The following is an 18,441-nucleotide window of genomic DNA, read 5'->3' on the forward strand; positions in this document are numbered from 1 at the left end:
AGGGGAAGTTTAGATTAGATATAAGGAAGAAGTTCTTTACAGTGAGGGTGGTGAAGCACTGGAATGGGTTGCCCAGGGAGGTTGTGGATGCTCCATCCCTGGCAGTGTTCAAGGCCAGGTTGGATAGAGCCTTGGGCGACATGGTTTAGTGCGAGGTATCCCTGCCCATGGCAGGAGGGTTGGAACTAAATGATCTTAAGGTCCTTTCCAACCCTTACTATTCTATGATTCTATGTTTAACTACTTACAACCTCACTACCTCTAAATCCAAATGTTTGCTCCTCTTTAAAATGCTTAGACAACATCCCCAAAACAATGGAGTTTTTTCTGTGTAGGAAGCAGAGGAATAAAAAGAACTGAAAGAAAATATTTCAAGATAATGCCTTTTGATAAGATTTTACCACAATTTCCTAACTAACTGATCCATAAATATCACAAATATTGGTTCAATACAAGAACCAGTGCAAATAAGACAGTACTTCAATCTTAATCACTTCACCCATCTGATAACCAACATTCTTCCTGGATTTTTCATTCTTTAGAGAAAGAGATCTTTGAGTGGGTTGAGTTTAATGGCATAAATTGAACTCTATGGACTTCAGGTTATCAGCAAAGGGCAAATTAATCTCAAAACATGTAAAAGATTCTCCAGTTATAATTGTAACCTACAAAAGGAAGACATGATTATTTTTGTTTTCTTTATCATATATTTAGAAATGGGAGAGTTAGAGTTAGAGAGAATATTAGTACAAATATTGGAAAACAAAATGTAAATATATATATATACAGTTACTACATTTTAAGAGGTATTTCAGAAGTTCAAAGTGTAAAAAATTTTCCAGCATTAAAAAGGATGTTTTTAACACACCTTTAATATCACTGCTACACTATTGCTGGACAGCCAGGTTGTGGCCTTGTAAACGATAAAAAACAAACAACCCCGAATTATGTTTGTAAATTAAGAAGCTTATGTGTGATTTAATGAGCAAGTTATCGAATTGTTTCCTGTTTATTGCTTAAATAAACAGTAAATAGTGGTATATGTACAGACCTTTATGCAAATATCTAATCTAACTACCTAAGGAGATGTGCTGAAGATCTAAAGCAATTACTCTTAAAGTATGTCCTCTAAAAATCTTTAAGACATCGTGATTTCTGTGCAAGATACTGGAATGAAACTTCTATTTCTATCAAAAACAAAAAAAAACCTTCATGGTATTTTATGAATGTTTTTTATAAATATGTTGGTGTTTAAATAAAAACATTGATTTTTGCCTGTGAAAAACATTCAGTTGAGCAAGTTAGTATGTCGAAACTTGAAAAACATTGTTTGGATTTTTTTTAGATTCATTTCCTCTCTTGAGAGAAGGATGTGAGAATATGCAACTTTTTTTTTCTTTTTTTTTTAACTGATTTTGAACCGATTTTAAACCAGTTTTACTCTGTTAACTTCATGAAGCAATATAGGGCAAGACTGAGCAGGCTGTGACTAATAAGCCTCCCATGATTTGTCAGCAGTGACACTGCAGCCTACACACCTGAGCTTCATGGTGTGACTGGCAGCAGGGCTGGGCTGGGTCAGCATCCTTATGTTATCTCCTTCCTCCAGATGCAGGAGACAGCAAGCCATCAGCGGCTGCTCAGGCTGTCACCTATGGTTCTCCCTTGCATGAAGCAATCGATGTGTCTGACAGGCAAATAACTTACATTGTCTTTTACACAGATGAACTTGCTGCCACTTGGCAGAGTTCCAACCTTTTACACCTATTAAGGAAGGAAACAATAATGCTGTCCTCTTCTCCCCAGGGTTTTCTGTATGCTACCTCTGACTGTGTCCTAAATGAATCAAGAAATCAATTTGCAGCCTCTCTGCCTCAGTTAAATCAAACTTATTCACAATTTCTGCTGAGTAAAAAACATTCAGTGCTTCTCCACAGATACCCACTGACACTTTGATGAAGATATATTGGAGCCTTGGACAAAGTTGCATTGGCCAAAATGTTTGACTTTTCAATAATTTTTTTAGCTTTTTTTCTTACCTTTTCACTATTTTACTACATTACCTTCATTAGTACTATTTGTATGAATTGATTTTACTCCTAAAACCATTGCTTGTTAAATACAATTGCTAAAGGGGGTAGAAAAAATAATTTTTTTACCAGAAGGACAGAATATAATGTTGAATAAAGTTCCTTTTTATTGAGAAATTGTGACTACAAAGTGAAATATAAGAATGTGTATTGTGGACTCATAGATATTATAGGCCTGCTAATAACCTAATAATAAATCCCGAGGCTCCCATGTTTTCTTAAGACTGCATTTATTAATTCTACATTTATTAATTTAAGCACCTGAAAGTTTAAGACTTAGTATAACATGTCTACGCAGGCTCCTTCAATTGTCAATGGAAAAAGAAAGGCATCAGTGTTTTACTGTATTGCAAGAAAGGTAACTAGTCTAAATCACCCTCTTTCTGTCTAAGAGGGTCTTGACAATTAACCTAAGCAAATAGATTACCCAAGAGACAGCTACAGATGAACTGCATTCGTAATCTTATTGCCTTCCCTACAGAAATACTCTATTTTTCATCAAACTCCTTCACTTCTCAGTTCATATTACTATTACCGAAATTCAAGGTACATCTTGTTAAATATGTTAGTACAAATTTACATTCAGAAGTATAATTCACAGTTCCTCTGTTAGACATTTTTTGCATTTTAGGTAGCGATAGATGATTCCAGCAAAGGACAATAGACCAAACCAAAAATGTTTCATAACATGGCTTCATAAACTGGCTTAAAATAATTTTTGAAATTCTTCTAAAACACACTATTTATCTTATTGGTACAAGATACTGTGAATTATCTTATAAGAACTTTTTAGAACCCATTTGTCTCTGGATTGGACAAGGGAAATAGTGTTGTCTAAAGGAGCTTACATTTCCTCATGTTTTTCAGTATATTGAAAAACCTCCCAATCTTCAGGAAACTTTTTCTCACACATTTTGAATCCCTGCTTAACACAGCTGATTACTAGAATGCTTTTTCTCCATATGATTACTATGATTTATGATCAATATGATCATAATGTCATACTACAATGGTATCATACTGTCATATAGAAATCATAAATACTATGTCATAGTATGGAAAGAAAAGAAACATTTTTCTTTTGGATATTAAAAAACATCAAACCAAATCTAAGTTTTCTTTATTTCCTCACTTTATAGTTTTCTGTGATTTTGACACATATACATTAACATGCTCACATTTTTAATGCATTACAGGTGAATACGAATTCAGATTTTTACTGACATTGATTGATTCTCAAAGAGGTTTTTCTGCATGAGCCTGTGGGTTCATCTCACTTCCCCGGTTTAGGTATAGCGAGCATTGTTCCAAAATACCTAGACTTAAAAAAAGAAAACCTGCACAAAACAACTACAGATTCCTAGAAATCTGAAGTTGCTGTCTGCAAAAGGCCACTGAAATTGTTCCAACAGAGTTTATCTTCAAATATCCTGCTGAAAAAGTATATTTTTCACTCTCTCTGACATTTATGATTAGTAATACTCAGGAATACCGTCTATCATTTTTACAATGTAACAATTTTTGCTATGCTGCCTTGTTTTCATTTCAAATAAAATGGACTGAATCAGTGTATAGTAGCTCAGACTTAAACACTATTTCTCCACTTGGAAATCAGCTATTATTCTGGAGAGGTTATCTATCAGAAGAAAGAAAGAAAAAAAAAAAAAGAAAATAAACGCAAACCACACAACAAAACCCCTAATGGACAGAAAAGAAAAAAATTGAGTTATTCACATCTTTGACTTATTTACATTTCCAGTTTGTATAATATATCTCGAAAATGTGATTATATATTTATATTTCAGAGTTTCTTTGAATGCTTCATGCATGCAACGAACCCATGCTTGTAGACACTGTATTTGGGTGTAAGTTCTTGCTTTACATTTTCTTTTTTTCTGTAAGAATAGTTTCATTTTAGGGAAATAAATAATTTTGAAAATGTAACTTGATTCATAGATTTGGTTTTAAGGACTGAGTGTAACAGTAACTTTTTTGTTTTTGTTTTTGTTAATGCTGGGTTGCTAAGAGCAGGTTGTTTGGATGTTGGTGGTGAAATTAACTAGCTCTGCCCATCAAGAGAGGATGGTTCAGGATTTGGCCTTGAGTTAACACCTGAGAGGGGTTCAGCCTCCTAGTGCATGAAGTTTGCAGTGCTTCTCTGTTAGCTTCTCCTACTGATGTATCTTAAGAAATCTACTGCCTGTCCATATATACATGGCTGCGCCTGGCAGTGCTAGGATGTGAACCCCTCTGCACAGGAGAGCAGCCCTGACACCAGAACAGCAAAGCACCTTGGCCGCAGTCAGCCTCCCGCCATGGCTGCAGGAGCCACCAGCAAAGGAGAAAAGCCCAGAGGGCCCAGCCATAGCCACAGCCAGATCCATAGACTGGTATGGGATGCTGAGGGGATTCAAATGGGGGATCCCAGTCAGATATTGCCTGTGGAACCAGTAATCAATGGGATTGGGGATGCTCAGGGAGAGACCCCAGAGGTACGTGGGGGAGGGACCAAAGAGGTATGTGAGGGGAGAAACTGTTGTGTGCATGTGGGAGGACTCTAAGAGGGAATCAGAGAGAACCCAGGGACTGTACATGGGGGGATTGCTGTGCTGATCTGCCAGATCTTCCTCCTGGAGGGCACCTTCTTCTCTCCGCACACCTCCCCCCCACCTGCCCTGCCCCCCCGCTCCCGCAGGTCAGGGGAGTAGTGTCACTTGTAAAAATTTCATATAACTGTGATTAAAATGTTCAGGTAACTAGGACCATTTGGTCTGCACACTGACAAAGTGGTCTTAAACTGTGACAGTGTTTGAGTCTAGGCTCCGTTTTCCCGTAATCTTTAGGTTGGAAAAAAATCTTTCATAAGACGATCACTTCAAAAAATAGTTGAGATAAAGAATTGAGTAGAATAATATTACATGTAAGGCACCAGAAAACGGGTCTAATTTTATAACATTTGCACACTCCTGAAAGCAGATATATGAAAAGCTGAGCATCTGCACAGTTTATCTCTATATGACATTTCCAAATGCTATTTATACATTTCCTGGGTCAGTCTTTTATGAAAATAGCTGTGTACACCAGCTATCTAATGATCTGGCATTTGAAACCAATTCAATTTATATGTTAAATTTGATGTTAAGGGAAAACCAATACACTTACTACATTTTCATTCTGTAAGTCTGGTTGTCATCTTAATTTGTCTGAAAACATCTTTTTATTTTCTAGGGGGACCTCATGGGCTATAAAGTAGCATAAATCATTCTAGCTCATCTACCATTGGGAATTACTGTTAAGGGTAAATTTTGGTAGAGCCAATATATATCACAGTAATACATAAACAGATTACCAGAAATGACCTTAATCTTCTCTGACAGCTATCTGCATCTTACGGAGAAAGACAGAGTGAAAGATCAGCTGTTTGTAGATGAACAGGGCAGTAATTGAAACTAGCACTGTTTTCCAATTTGGTAGTAAATATGGTGGTTTTATAGTTAGCAGTGTACTGGTATACATCCTTCTCTCCTTTATTCTTTCACTGAAGTTTTCTGCAGGCTCCATGAGAAGCTGAGGTGCCTGGAAAGGGCATTATCAGCATGAGCCATTGTTGCAGCTCATGGGCCCTTGGACAAAGGTCTCTTTGAGTGTTCTTCAACTGAAGGATGAAAGAGAGAAGGAATTTGCACCATTTAGATGAAAAAATTCATATCACCTCAAATGTCAAGGATATGTTAAAAGATAACCAAAATTAGGACTACCCCTAGTCTATGTGCATCTTAACAAAAATACATGTAAATGCATGAGGTCCTTAGGGAGATTCTGTAGCAGTTTGCACATTCATACTCTTCATGTCAACATGTGACAAAGACGATGGTTTTGTGTATGGGCGTATGTGCTTGTATGCCTGTTTTCAGTACATAAAACACAGACTATGGACAACGTGGGCCCTCTCCAGAAGCTATTGGGAGAACTGGCTACCCTGGATTTGGAGAAGGCTGAGGTTCTTCAAGACTTCTTTTCCTCAGTCTTCACTAGCAAATGCTCTGACCACAACACCCGAGTCTTGGAAGACAGATGCAGGGACTGTGAAAATGAAGACCTTAGGCCCACTGTAGGAGAGGATCAGGTTCGAGACCATCTTGAGAACCTGAACGTGCACAACTCCGTGGGACCTGGTGAAATCCATCCACGGGTCCTGAAGGAGCTGGCGAATGATGTTGCTAAGCCACTGTCCATCATATTTGAAAAATCCTGGCAGTCAGGTGAAGTTCCTGATGACTGGAAGAAGGGTAATATAACCCTCATTTTCAAGAAGGGGAAGGTAGAAGATCCAGGGAACTACAGACCAGTCAGCTTCACCTCTGTGCCTGGCAAAATCTTGGAGCAGATTTTCCTGGAAAGCATGCTAAGGCACATGAAAATCAATGAGGTGGTTGGTGACAGCCAACATAGTTTCACAAAGGGGAAATCCTGCCCGGCCAATTTGGTGGCCTTCTATGATGGGGCTACAGAACTGATGGACAGGGGCAAAGCAGTTGACGTCATCTACCTGGACTTGTTCAAAGCATTCGACACTGTCCCACACAACAGCCTTGTCTCTAAATTGGAGAAACATCAATTTGATAAATGGACGACTCAGTGGATAAAGAACTGGCTCGATGGCCACATGCAGATTTGTGGTCAATGGCTCGATGTCTAGTTGGAAACCTGTAACGAGTGGTGTCCCTCAGGGATCGGTGTGGACCGGTCCTGTTCAACATCTTTGTCGGAGACATGGACAGTGGGATTGAGTGCGCCCTCAGCAAGTTTGCTGACGACACCAAGCTGTGTGGTTCGGTTGACACGCTAGAGGGAAGGGATGCCATCCAGAGGGACCTCGATATGCTTGTGAGGTGGGCCGATACCAACCTTATGAAGTTTAGCCAAGCCAAGTACAAGGTCCTACACCTCAGTCAGGGCAATCCTAGGCACAGCTAGAGGTTGCGCGGAGAAGAGATTCAGAGCAGCCCTGCAGAGAAGGACTGGGGGATGTTGGTGGATGAGAAACTGAACATGAGCTGACAGTGTGTGCTTGCAGCCCAGAAAGCCAGCCATATCCTGGGCTGCATCAAAAGAAGCATGACAGCAGGTCAAAGGAGCTGATCCTGCCACTCTGCTCTGCTCTTGTGAGACCTCACTTGGAGTATTGTGTACAGTTCTGGTGTCCTCAACATAAAAAGGACATGGAGCTGTTGGAGCAAGTCCAGAGGAGGGCCACGAGGATGATAAGAGGACTGGAGCACCTCCCATATGAAGACAGGCTGAGAGAGTTGGGGCTGTTCAGCCTGGAGAAGAGAAGGCTGCATGGAGACCTCATAGCAGCCTTCCAGTGTCTGAAGGGGGCCTACAAGGATGCTGGGGAGGGACTCTTCCTTAGGGACTGTAGTGGTAGTACAAGGGGCAATGGTTTCAAAGTTAAACAGGGGAAGTTTAGATTAGATATAAGGAAGAAGTTCTTTACAGTGAGGGTGGTGAGGCACTGGAATGTGTTGCCCAAGGAAGTTGTGAATGCTCCATCCCTGGAAGGCCAGTTTGGACAGAACCTTGGGCAACATGGTTTAGTGTGAGGTGTCCCTGCCCATGGCAGGGGGGTTGGAACTAGATGATCTTAAGGTCCTTTCCAACCCTAACTATTCTATAATTCCATGATTCTATGATTTACGATGTTTTGGGTTATATAAATTCTTACATGCTGCTGCATTAAAATTGTCTCATCTTTATGAAGTTTGCTGATAGTTTTCCTGAAATTTTCAGCAGACTTCCAAACATCCAGAAATCACAGATTAATCAACATAGAATCATAGAATGATTTGGGTGGAAAGGACCTTAAAGATCATCTAATTCCAGCACCCTGCCACAGGCAGAGACACCTTCCACTAGAACAGGTTGCTCAAAGCCTCATCCAACCTGGCCTTGAACACTTTCAGGGATGGGGCAGCCACCGCTTCACTGGGCAACCTGTTTCACTGTCTCATCACCCTCACAGTAATTTAACAAAGATTCACATCTTTTCAGGTTTTGGCTCCAGTGTTTAGTTACCATGGGTAAAATTCCTAGAAAGTGAGCTCTGCTCACTTGTGACGACACCTAGGAATCCACAATTTGTTTAAAAAGCAATATAAGACATAAATTCTGTTTGAGATATCTAGATCTCATCTAATAACTTCAAATTGTTAAAGAGACACAATAAATACAGTTTTCTCTGCAGTTTTTTTCTGACCAGTTTTGACAGATGGCAGTATCCTACTTCAATTTGTGAACTTCAGGAGGGAAAAATTTACCATGTTGCTATGTAAATTATTCCACACATAATCTACATGTTCTATTCACCATTCTGGAAAGTTTCTATACAGGAAAAGGAGTGTGTAAGCATACTGTCTTTACCATTTGTCAAGCACTGCTTCTTCAAATGCCTTTTAATTTTTGCACTCTTTGTATTTGAAGAGAACTCCTCAGTTTGGCTACACCATCAGAATGCTAACAGTGAAAAGCCACAAACCTTCTTCTAGCTGCATAAGAATAAGGGCAGGCCATTTAAAATGTTTGTTAATAAAATAACAATATTAAATATTGCTTAATATCATTGCAAAAATGGCCTTAAACAGAAAATTGTAGAGCAAAATAAAACTTACAGAACTTTAAACTGCTATTTGCCCATATTATTTACCACTGGCTGTCTTAAAGATCTGTAAAATACTAAAAAAGAGTTATTTTGCAGAGAGATTTTTATCCTGGCTAGATCTGAATTAGAATAAATTCATAAAGACAGTGCTCAGTCACACTGAGTTCAGGTATTCTATTGTTATTTATATTTTATAATTTAGTGTATGAGGTTGTGTTTGGCTTCCAATATGCCATAATTCTATGAAAAAAGTAAACTAGGATAATGCTAAGTCAGAGCTTATACTTCCTCTAATGTTTAGTTAGCAATTTTAAGGTTGCAACAACTGTCACTCACAGTTGGGAAAAAAAAAAATAGTGCCAATGCAAAAAAGAGTTTGTCCTCCACAAACTTAACATTGCATCAGAATATATAAACTTTAGAGTTCCCCCTGAAGATAGTCTTAGTAATCCTATTTCATGTATTGCAGACACAGTGTCTTTTACTGGGGTTTTACTTCTTTCTTTTTTTTCCTTTTTTTCCCAATTGAATATACTTTATGTTGTTGTCGAATGTTATGTTGAATGTTTCTAATTTTGTTATCTCAAAAGGAGTTAAATTTAACAGTTAGGTCAGGGACCTGAGAATGAGGGATTCTAATTTAATATCACCTTCCATTTACAACATCTTCACTGTGTTTGAGTCCCTGATAGAAAGCCTGGAAGTAATATCCATTTACAAACATTGTTAACAGTTGCAGCTTGTTAGCAGCAGCAATTGCAATTCCTTTTATGCTACAGGCAATGAAGATGCAGAGAGAAGACTTGGATCAGTGTATCCAAATCACAGTTATGTTCCCAGGTCTGTCCCATATGGTCTTGTTGACATTGCTCCATCCTCATCAACTTCCTCTGTAATGGATATGTACTTTGTCTACTTCACAGGCTGTGGAATGAAATCTCTCACAATACTCAGGTTAGCCAAGATAGCTGAGACTGCCATACATGCTCTCTGGCCTCTCAATTCATTCATCTTCAGAAACAAATATTTTGCTAGGTTAATAATATTGAGAGGATGGATAAGAAAGACATTCTGTTGCACCTTTCTTCTAGTAACATCATGTAGACACAAAAAGGCTTGGAAACATAATTGAAATTGAAAAAAAAAAGGGGGGGGGACTGTAGTGGAAGCCATTTAATATGTCTGTGGTAAAAATTGAGAGTTTCTTTGACTTACAAAGTAGAATGAAAAGAATTGTTTTTACCTATAAAAAGAACAATACTTTAATTCAGTGTTATCTATTGTATGGTTAGATCTGTTGGCAAAATTACCTGTTTTACATTAAACTGATTTAAGAAATAGCCAAATCTTTCTGATTAAGCTAAACTAGAAGTTTCCAAATATATTTATAGTGAGTATGATGCAAAGACTGCACAACGGAAATTTCACCCTGAAGAGTTATAAAGTATCAAAGGAAATAAAACTAAAGGAAATAAAAAAAGCAACAGGTGTCTTAAACTAAGGGCATCATTAAAATCTGCCTGTATAGCTTATTGCATATTGCTTTCTTATGTCAACATACAAATGTGCTGATATTGTCTGACATTTACTTCAGGTTAGTAATTGTAAAGCATTCTGAAACAGAAAGGCAGCATATTGAGTTAATTTTAAAAATATTCTACATTTTAGCATGTAAAATGTGGATTATAGTTTTATACATTTTAACAGTGGGTTAAAATAGTCACATTTTGGTTCTAAAAATGCATGGCTTTACATAGCAGATTTGTGATTTTGTTCTTCAATTTTAAGCTACTTTTCTTAGAACATTTTGTGGGAAAGTCCCTCTTTCTTCCTTCCTCCTTTATCTAAAAATAATTCCAAAATGGATTTTCATTCTCTGCTAGCCCCAACACCAATGCATTTTTTAGTCTGTTAAAATGTAGAAAGTCTGAAGTCCAGCCACAGCCCTATATTCATTTTACGTAAGTGCTTGTTTCAGCACTTCTGACAGTAAAACAGTGAACATTGAAAAGTATCACTCAAGTCTTAAAATTACAATTTTTGCACCTAGTACAAATATATCCTGTTATAAATTAAAAACAGTTTATCTGGCATGCTTTTGAAATCACAACTGTTTCTATATTGCAATCTATTAACATAAATATAATGATATCATCCAGAAGCCAAGTAATTCCTACCAGTTTCATACCAAAAGAGTTTGTCAAACTGAACAAGCTGACAAGCATTCAGCATCTTAATAAATAATCAACAGCTATTAAATATCTGTGGGCTACAATCTGCTGGTTGTTTCTTGACTACGGTCTAATTGGAGAATTTGAACATGAAAAGTAAATTGTAGCTATACCTTCGATAAAAGGCTTACAAATGAAACATGCAAATATTTTGATATGTGCTGCACTGCTCTTCGAACATCTTACTGACTAACAAATATCTATTTCACACTTGAGCTCCAAGAAAAGTAGAGGCACCCCTTTTTGTGATCTGAAAGACATTGCAGTTGATAGATGTGGGATTATAAAGAGAAAAGGGAACAGAAACGTGAATTTAAACTTAAGACTAAATTAAAAAAAATATTGCTATAGGAGAATGGAGAGTAGCAAGGCAGGGAGTATTTCTAAGTCTTCCTGTAAAACAAGAGGTTTTTCACTTTTCTTATCATCACCCTCAGAAATTGTAATCACATTGTAATGACAATCACTTTCATGAGTGTAGATGAAGCAATCGTGAGCAGTCTGTCAGAGATGGGGATCTTGCGAAAACAGGCTGATAATCAGCATGAAAATTTTAATGTGCAAGTTGGACACAAAACAGGCATAGTAAGTAGTTTATCTGGGAAATCCGAGGTAAAAACTTGAATTTCCACAGCTGTAGAAGTAAGTCAGTGATCTCCGAGGAAACAACAAAGGCAGATTTCTTATCCTAGAGGTTTTGAGTGGCTTCTGGGTTTGTCCTCGCCTGGCATTTTCTTTGCATTGGAGACACCCAGCTAAATGTTCTAAATTTTATTTTTGAAGACAAGAAAGAAAGAAAAAAAGATAGAAATCTTACCTGTGTAACCTCAGGGCCTTCTAGATTTAAAGAAACAGGTATTGTAAAAGTTGAATTAAACATCTGATGCAGAGAAGAAAGCAGTTCTCTTTTACTTCACGGATCCTCGGAAAGCTTTAGGAGTTACAGCTTCCTGCCAGTATAAGTCACTTCTGCTTTAGTTTTGCAAACTCTCAGTATGATACTGCTTAGTGCATGCTATTTTGGGTGCCCTGAGTAAAACTGAACACAGGCACTTTTGTGCAAAACATCATAAGGCCTCTCTGATGTTCATTCAGAGTTCAGAATTAAAATGCAGAAGGCTGTAGCAAGCAAAATACAAGCTGATTTTCCTAGTGGAAAAATAAAGTAACCTGGCAAGTAACCAAGGTGGTGGGAAGGTAATTCATTTTGTGTGAGACTGTTTTGCAAGTGAAAGGGATGTGACCTCTGTTTAGAGATTAGTCAAGGAAATAAGTGACCAGTTTAGAGTAGTCATAAAAGTTAGTCAAAGAAGAGAGTTTCTACAGTCTGGTTTTTGCCCTCCAGCTTTTTTTTCCCCAAAATAAGTTAGTTTCAAGAATCATAAAAACTTCCCATTGAGAAAAAAACACATGCCCAAGGTATTGTTTTATGTCCTTACATGTTTTGAGACACACTAAATAAATCCTTTTACTTTTCTTACAACTGTCTACAAAAGTTAATTTTTGTCTACTAGTTGGTGTTGAATATTTATAGTCAGCTGAAAAATATGATAAAAATAATCTTCATTAAAAAAAAGAGAGAAAAAGACCCTTAAAATCTTGTGGAATAATTTTGCAAAATTATATAATTTTTTTCATAGAAATTAAGTTTTTTCTTAAGTTAATTTAGTAAATTTTGAACAATAATTCAAATATTCATTGTGGATTCCTTGTGCTTTCAAAAAGAAATATGGATCTTTTGGGAATAAAGAACTGTGAATTACAGTAACACTTCTGTGATTATTATGGAAGAAATATTTATGATGAGATAATTTAGACCTTAGTGCTGAATCAGTATTAGCTCCAGGCCAAGATGATTTCTGAGAAGTTCTAAATGGTGAAGAAAAAACCCAAACATGAAATTTTGTATCCTTACTGTATCCTGTTGAAGATAAAAATAAATTAATAAAAAAACCAAACAAAATCAAACCAAACCAAAACAAAAACCTAAAACAATTTTAGATTTTTCATTATTAAATTAATAGCTCAAGGCTGCCTTAACTGTGTCTTCAGTTGACAGATTCTTTTTTTCTCCCCAAATTGCCTCCTTTAACGAGAAAATTTTGACATCTCAGTAAAAGTTACCTCTCCCTTTCTTCTGCCTCATTTAATCTAAGAGAATTTAGCAACTGTTCCTATGTGGAAATTGAAAAACTCTTGTCTGTACTTTTAATATGTATTTTTAATATGTTTTTTCCTGGAAAATAAGGAAAGTAAATTCTGACCAGCCCTGCAGATCTTACAGACATTCAGGAATCTCATGGCCAGAACACAAAAGATTGTGAGTGAGGAAATGTGATTCTTCAGCATATGTAGTACTATGAGAAAACATGACTAGACAGTGTTGCCAGGTCAGAGAACAACAGTGTGGCCTGTAAAAGGAACAGTTTTGATTGGTGCATATATGAACTCGGTTACCTTGGCTAACACTGAATTACTATTTACTGTATTTATGTCTAGATGTTGAACAAATCAGCTGGTTCCAAATGAATACAAGCCCCCTTAATATTACAGACCTTAAAACATGAAATGAATGAGTTAGTTAGTTTGAAATAACACAGAAAAATTGTCCATCCATTCTGTTCATCTTGAAACATTCAGAAGGCCTTGTACTCTATGGAAAAGTAATTTGTACACTATCTGAGCAGCTCACTATTTGTGAGATTATTCAGAATTACTTATGAGTCTTTTGAAGATGATGTCCTGATAACTTCTTGAGAATTATCTCATCCAAACTACTTCAGTACAAATAATATAGTTTTTGTATCAGACTGCAAATGTGGAAACCACACAATTTATTGAATTATACACAGTTTCTGATTTAAGAAGTAGCTAGATTGAGTAACATTTTTTTCGCAAATTACACCTACACAATAATATACAGATTAAGGTTCTTTGGCAACACTGTGCGCTTAGTAATGGTTATTTAATAATTTATTAAATTACATATCAAAACCAAGCTAACAAAGATTTCTTTCTGGTGCTCAAGCATTTTTTCCTGTGCTAGGCAAAGTTTGATTTCTTTGTCTAAAAGTGGTTATTAGATTTGAGTGATGGAATCAACATAAACTAAGATCACATTTTTGTACCTTCTGCATTTATAATGTACTTGTCATGCCTGGTTGGTTGGTTGGTTTTTTAAGAAACAGGAATATTTGGGGAAAGCTGCTGTTTAGTAAGAATGGCTGTAACCTACTTTTGGTCCGTGATCTGACATCAGCTCTGCACAGGGTGAGGTATAGCAGATAGATAGAAAAATGGGAAGTGGAGAAGAATGCTCTCCTAAGGTGTATGGAAACTGAAGAAGTGTAATTGGAATTCAGTGATAAGTTACCATTTACGACCTCAAAACAGCCTTTTTACTCGCACTGCTTCTCACTGGCTTTCTAACAATACAGAAGAGGTGATATTTCATTCTCCAAGTCAGAATTAACTAGACACAGGTGTAAGAAAAGGGTAAAACCATATGCTCATTTACAGCGAATGCTGAATCTTGTCACAGGATGGAATCTAAGTAAGATGTGCTATGTGAAAGGAAAAGAAGTGAGCAGTAGGAAGCAAGTAAAAATAGTTTATTGAAAAAGTTTGTCGAAGAACTGATGAGCTGAATGACCAGAATAGGAGGGACCTTTTGATGAGGCACAGATAATTTGCAGCAATAAGGAAAAATAATAAATTAGTAGCACAAGCAACATGAATGGGGCAGCTCAGTTCGGAGGGAACATGCGGGAAGCACTACGCATCATCTGAGCAAAACACTACTAGGGGCTTGGAAGAGTTGAATGAACTTTATTTTAGTAAATAAATAAATCAGTTGTCATGTAGACACTGGGAGCTAAGAGAGAAACTTCAGAATTCCAGTTTAACTGTTTGGATTATTTTCTTTTTTCGTTACATTTATTGTAATTAAAAATAGGAATTTTATCCATCCAAAAGCTATAGCTTAAGTTAGATGTTTGCTTGGGGGCAAGAACATGATAATAAAATTGGAATTAAAATGCCTCTAAAATTTAAAACTTGGTTACTGATCAGGCAACTGCAATGCAACATCTATAAAATGTTTTTAAGTTAAATTTCTGATAAATATGATGGCCAATCATATTTTGTGTATATATATGTATATGCTGTAATGACTTGAAGACATTCATAAGAATTCAGTAGAGTTAATTATCTTTTTTAAGGAAAATCTAGTCTTTTTCCTAGAAACTAAAGAAAAAATAAAGATGAAAAATCCTGTTTCTTTTTAAATAATAAACTGTTTATTTTTAAATTGAATAAAGGACACTGAAAATTAAACAGAAAAAGGAGGATTAGGTAGGGGTTAGTTCTCATTCAAGAAGATGAATGAGATTGTATCCTCATCTTTGACACCTGCCTAATTGGACTATCTAAGAAGATTTCACTCTCTTGGATTCTCTCTTGGATTAGTCCCACCTCAGTGGGACTAAGGTAAACAGTTCTTCCCTTTATCACTTTCTAGTATGAGGAAAATTCAAAATACAGACAGATCTTTTGGCAAGGGCAAAATGTTTTCTTGAAACATCTTTGAAAACCAAAAGGGAAGAGAAAGAAAGAAAACCTAAAGAAAAAAAAAAAAAAGAAAGGAAAAGAGCTGGGAGATTATAAAGAAACCCCAAAACAATGTTATATTTCTTCTTACTTCATTCTTCTTATTTAATTTATCTGTTGATTAATTATTCCTCTACTAAGTTTGTGGGTTGCAGAGGTTTAGAGGAAATTTGGAGATGGAATGTCAGTTCTAGTCAACTGAAGGGGAATTTATCTCATAAAACACAGGGAAGGAAAAAAAAAGACTTTATACCCAAACCAAAAGTAGATTTTCTACTTTGAAAATATTTGTTTCTAGAAGGTGAAAAAAGAATGAATAAATTGCATGCATATTAGTCTACAGAGAATAAGAATGGTTTTATCTATATATCATGGTGATTGATTGTTTTTAAAAGAAAGCAGCTTAAAAAGCTTCGTGTTTTGAAAAAGTTAAATGAATTTAGTCAAAGGTCTGCCAAGTTTTATGGCAAGCTGCTATATAAAAGCAACATATGTAAAGATATATCTACTAAGTAAGTCTTGTCCTTGATTTTGCATATGAATATATTTTTCCTGTGAACTAAAACTAGGGGGAAGAGAAGGTATTCATCTCCATATTTGGTCTCTGTATATATAATCATAGAATCATAGAATAGTTAGGGTTGGAAAAGACCTTAAGATCATCTAGTTCCAACTCCCCTGTCATGGGCAGGGATACCTCGCACTAAACCATGTCGTCCAAGGCTCTGTCCAGCCTCGCCTTGAATACCGCCAGGGATGGAGCATTCACAACTTCCTTGGGCAACACATTCCAGTGCCTCACCACCCTCACTGTAAAGAACTTCTTCCTTATACCTAATCTAAACTTCCCCTGCTTAAATTTGAAGCCATTACCCCTTGTCCTACCACTATAGTCCCTAATGAAGAGTCACGCAGGTTATGATGTTTTCATACTTCTGTAGATCATTGGCATGAAATATGAGAAGTGTGAAGTTTTATTTTTTGGTTATTTTTGTTTCGTATATGTTTTTCTAACTTCCAAGTAATAGCTTTTAACTTTTGCAAATATATCACAGAAAAAAATGAGGTAGTTTTTTCTCTTTGTGATATCAGAGGAAATAATTGAATTTACATAGTGAGGGACAGGGAGGTAGAGGACAGAACTCAATGTTTCAAGGGGGAAGATTCTCCCAAACCACCCATACGCAAATCATAGCTCGTGTGTTTGGAATAGGCATTTGGAATTTGCATCAAGCTAAGCAGAATCATTTCAGGCTAGATAAGCAGCCTGCACAACACTGCTAAAAGGTAGAGAAGGCACTGTGAAAATAGCAGCAATGGAATATGAACAAGAGCAATGAGAGCATTTGTATTTTCATTTCTGGGGAATAAATACTGAATTTTAGGGATTTGTGATAGGTTTGTGGTGGAGTTTTTTGATTGTTGGAATCTTTGTCATTTCTAGATTGACTTTTTATGGGGATTCATATATGCAGCTTTTCCCAAAGTGAGTCTTACCTCTTGCCACTTAAGGGAGACATAGCTCCAAAAGGAGCCAAGTAGAACCAAGAGAGGAAGGAGAAGTGGGACTTGGCGGGCTGCATAGGCTCAAATGTAATTTTTTTTTTTTTTTTTGCATTCCTTAGCAATACCTTGTCACTTTAGAGAATAAATATAACGCAATGACTGAAAACATTTTGTGGAATAAATATTTTTATTTTTTTCCCACTTCCACTTCTTTAATAATTCCACTGCAACTAAAATTCAATTCCCACTAAAATATGTTATAAATCACAGCTTCTGGAACAGAAGTTAGAAGCTATACATGAGGCAGTGTAAACACAAAAATGCACGGATTAATCTTCAACACCAATGAGACTCTTTTTCATTGAATTCTTTGGAATAAATTTCAAAATTTTTTTGTGTCTCATTTGTTTTAATATTTAAAGTTCTGTATGTTTACATTTTTCCCACATGATCCGGTGCTTTCTGTGTTATGCAGTCCCTTTCTTCTTTCCTTTTCCATCTTTTTTTTTTTTTTTTAAACCAGAGGGGAAAGAAGTTTAATGAATTGTAACAAAGTATAATTACTTAAGATAAGCATGTACTTCATAGTATATATGAAAAGTCTGTGGAAATGGTACATAACATTCATAATTAAAAGAATCTGAATATCATACTGTAATCAGACCTTTTTAAAGATGATTCCTGTCTCCTTTACTTTACTTTCCCCTTTGCTTATTTTTTTTCAGTGAATGTTGTTATGATAGAATATACTGTGTTTGGAAAAAAATATCCAGACACCTTATTATCTTTTCCTGTTTATATTCCCATCACAGGATACAATCAGTAAGAGTGAATTACAAGCAGGAAAATCTTAAATATGATCCCCTGAAGGAGTGGAGCTCCCTCATTCTCTGATTGTTACACATTGTTTAGATATAGATTGAGGAAAATTAAAGATGTCATCTTATATATGGTTTAGCAAAAAGTCTCATGGTGCTGATCACATCCTAAGCAGAGCCTGATTTCAGCTGATTTCTGTAATTAACTAGTTCATATTCTCCCACCTGTCTCCATCAGAGAGGACAGCAGCTGCTATTAGATACAGGTCATATATAGTGCAAGTCAGAATTCAGTCATGAATTACTGTTAAATATGAATAACATAATAAGAACAAGAAGATAAATATTTCTTTCCATTTGGTTAGCTATGTAACCCTCATACACTTTTTCACATACATGATCAGTCTGCTACAAATGTAAGAGGCTATTCTACCTCTACAGTAGTTAGCAAAGTAAGTATTAGTATAACCATTTACATGTAGAAAACAATGAAGCATTGAAGAAATATTAGATTTTGTATTTTGTAG

General features: G+C 36.3%; 1 protein-coding gene across 1 annotated transcript in view; it reads right to left on the reverse strand.

The window, feature by feature from the left end:
* Positions 1 to 11,907, reverse strand: part of CDH19 (cadherin 19) — a 64,808-nt gene extending 52,901 nt beyond the window's left edge. The window contains exon 1 of the mRNA XM_030483901.1: positions 11,800 to 11,907. The gene's annotated coding sequence lies outside the window, so the exon portion shown is untranslated. The remainder of the gene's footprint in view (positions 1 to 11,799) is intronic.
* Between the last annotated feature and the right edge of the window lie 6,534 nt (positions 11,908 to 18,441).

This window comes from Strigops habroptila, chromosome 1 (assembly GCF_004027225.2).
Source record: "Strigops habroptila isolate Jane chromosome 1, bStrHab1.2.pri, whole genome shotgun sequence".
In the NCBI taxonomy this organism is placed as follows: Eukaryota; Metazoa; Chordata; class Aves; order Psittaciformes; family Psittacidae; genus Strigops; species Strigops habroptila.